Source organism: Alternaria arbusti (assembly GCF_024043155.1).
Source record: "Alternaria arbusti strain BMP 1465 chromosome Unknown scaffold_18, whole genome shotgun sequence".
In the NCBI taxonomy this organism is placed as follows: Eukaryota; Fungi; Ascomycota; class Dothideomycetes; order Pleosporales; family Pleosporaceae; genus Alternaria; species Alternaria arbusti.
Window position 1 is genome coordinate 283,035 of NW_026249958.1, and position 3,059 is coordinate 286,093.

The window sequence follows — 3,059 nt, forward strand, 5'->3', positions numbered from 1 at the left end:
TGGTCGATCGGTAACTCAACGACACTATACTTGCAGCAGCAGCATTCATCGGTATGATGTGTTCTTTTCGGGGCTTGCATCGAGCGGAGTGGCTGGGGCGCTTGATATGACTATCTTTGTATATTCTCCCTTCCGACCCTGCATGTATGTCGTGAAAGCAGCGCCAGTGGTGCATCTCACGACAGCCACTAGTTGGTTTTGGACTCAACACTAGTCTCAGGAGCTGGCCGCCTCCTCACCCATCCTTTCCCCTGGGACGATAGGAAAAGCAGCAAGAATCATCCGATCAGCACACCTCGAAGCTTCCATGGTACGAGAAACAGGATTATTGCGGTCATGCTATAGGACACTTCACCCGTGACTGCGTGCCTGAAGATGTGCCGAGAACATGTGTCCACCCATAATTTTAACGATGGAAATCCTGACCGATCCAGTAATCCTGAGGGTTGAGTACCCGAGTACTAGTCCCGCCGGGCATGATTGTCGTGGAAGCCGTCAGTAGATCGGACACGAATACGTGTATGACGAGATCCTGCGTATGCTCTTGGTGGATAATATGACATGACAGCAACTGCGGAGCCGAACGACGGATCTGGTTGCACGATGGGGCTGATCTTCTCAGGATTGACTTGAAGAAGCTGCCACCTCGAAGAAGTTGAGGGCTCATGAACAGAGGTCTAAGACCAAATGCCCATATACACCAATCCTTCTCATTACCCTCAGCATGTCAATAGATAGTTCACTGTCGCGTTGACGAAACACTAACTCGCAGCGCGCTGGTCATCAGATCATGCAGCTCATCGACGTCAGCCCGGGATACTAGAAAATGCCTCCGAGCCACATCTCCAGTTGCTGTCCTGTTGCTTTTTTCCCCGGCGATGCAATGTCGAAGGCTAACCAACTGAACGGGGAAAAGATTACGACGACTTGCTTCATGGGCATGCCCGATACCAGCTGTCGTGACCAGCTGACACAAGTCGCAGAAAATATGCAGCATCCAGGGGCAGAAACCCATCCAGGTCAGGCTCGATCGTTGTGAGCAACAGTCACTGGACGCCATAGTTATCTAACGACGTCTTCGTGATTTGAGCACTGGCCAAGAGCCATATTAGCCGCATCGGAGATATTTGAAGACTGGCACATTGTTAGAGACAGGATCAGGAGCTCGTTCGAAGCGGGGTTGGCGCCGTGGAATCAATACGGCATTCAAATGTCGCGCGACTGTGGCGTTGTTGACTACCCGTCCCCGGATTATGGATTACAGAATTTTGACATTTCGGTGGACAGACGGCGTATCTTGTGACGATGCTCGTGTTGTGTCCCGCCGAAGAGACGCCTTGGGCTTAGACATGGAATCACAAAGTCGTCTATGGTTAGCCCTTCCGCACAACAAACGGCTTTGACCGGTGGCATCCTAATACGGTAAGATAGAAGCCGTACCCGTCCACAGCCGTACCGTTTGCTTCCACTGCATCCGCACAGACCAATCGTTCGTGGACTGTCCGTGGTCTCATTGAAATTCGGCAGCTTCGTCGTACGAGTTGATCTCGGAAACTGCCCGGAACTGTCGCTCAAAGGCTGTGTGCATACCGTGCGCATGCATATGGGACGAGTGTGGCTATTTTGCGCTAGACGGTCGATAAGGGAGCTGAGTTTCGTTGATGAAATCTTCAACGTGAGATCTGGGCGGCTGCACGTCAGGGTCGGAGAATAACTCGCGCTTGTCGTGCGTCCGCACTGGCCCAAAGGGCTGAGTCCAACGCCGTCCAAGGGAACCACAACCACTCGACGACCATGTCTCTGTCAAAGAACTTGAGCATAAATAGCGAGGCTAACCACATATTGCGCATGCGCCGATTGGTAGGCCGCCATTTCGTTGTTGTGGTAGTAGTTCGCGCGGATGCCATCGGCCGCGCCGTACAACGCCAACAGCTCGCTACCAGGCCGTGCAAGTGCTCGAAGAGGCAAGTCGAATGTCGAAAGGATTTCAACCACTGATTAAAAAGATTCCATTAGCATCGGTCAACTGATGAAATCAAAGAGATTACCAAGTGTCGTGTTCGCTGCAATTAATGTTCACTGTCGGGCAACCGCCATTGAAGACATTGCTTGAGAAGACATGGGTTTACTACTCATCGGTTCCTTAGCCAGCTTGTATTGACGCGTTGGCTGAGTCAGGAGCATCGCTGGAGCGTCCCTGTGTGAATCGGAGCTTGGCGCAAATTCGTGCAGCTTCAGTAGTTCCACTGGATTCGTTGTGCGAGTCCTTTGAGGGCAGACCACCGCTCGCACACATGCGCTAATTGCCGTTCAATACGTGAACGCCCGTTATAGCCTCATATGTTCGGGGACAGGCTGTATGTGTATGAGGGCTACCGAGAGCCTGCTGAAACTGTGCCAGCCCATTCTGACATCCTTTGAGCGTGAAATAGATGATCCTGCATGCGCAAGAATCGCAGTGAAGTGTACGCAAGCTTGCAGTAGCTTCATCGGTATAATCCAGAGAAAGACGGCCAGTGCTTGATCTTTGTCGGTAGCTTGCATTGTACACGTCCTTGTTGAATTTAGAACCACTCTCAGCGCGGTCGGCACGATTCCAGTGGGGCGCAGGCTTTGCCCGATAGCCGGGAAGCTGGAATAGGGTGACTGGTCCAATGGAAATAGTCTGCAAATACCTTGGACAATCGGTAAAGAAGTGTGAGGATAGGAATCCTCTTCAACGTTGACGGCCCGTACCGCAAGTGGCAGACGATTCTGTTCTCAAGCGCTGGGTCACATCAATGCTTCTTCGACGATCAGTTGATCAGAACACCCGAGATAAGCAGTCCTCGTGTAACATGTCATACGCAATGGTCGGCAGACAGCTGCTGCAACAGCCTGACGATCATGCAGCCTCAGTCCACTTCGAGTCGACTGAGACAGCACAGAAAGGTCTGCAACGGTTGCAGATTCCTGATCTTCCCGATAGTACATTTGAGGCGGCTGCGGGTCGCCATGGTTTTATCGATTACGAGGACTGCTTGACAGCCGACCATCGCCGTCACGGGGGGTGCGGGAGG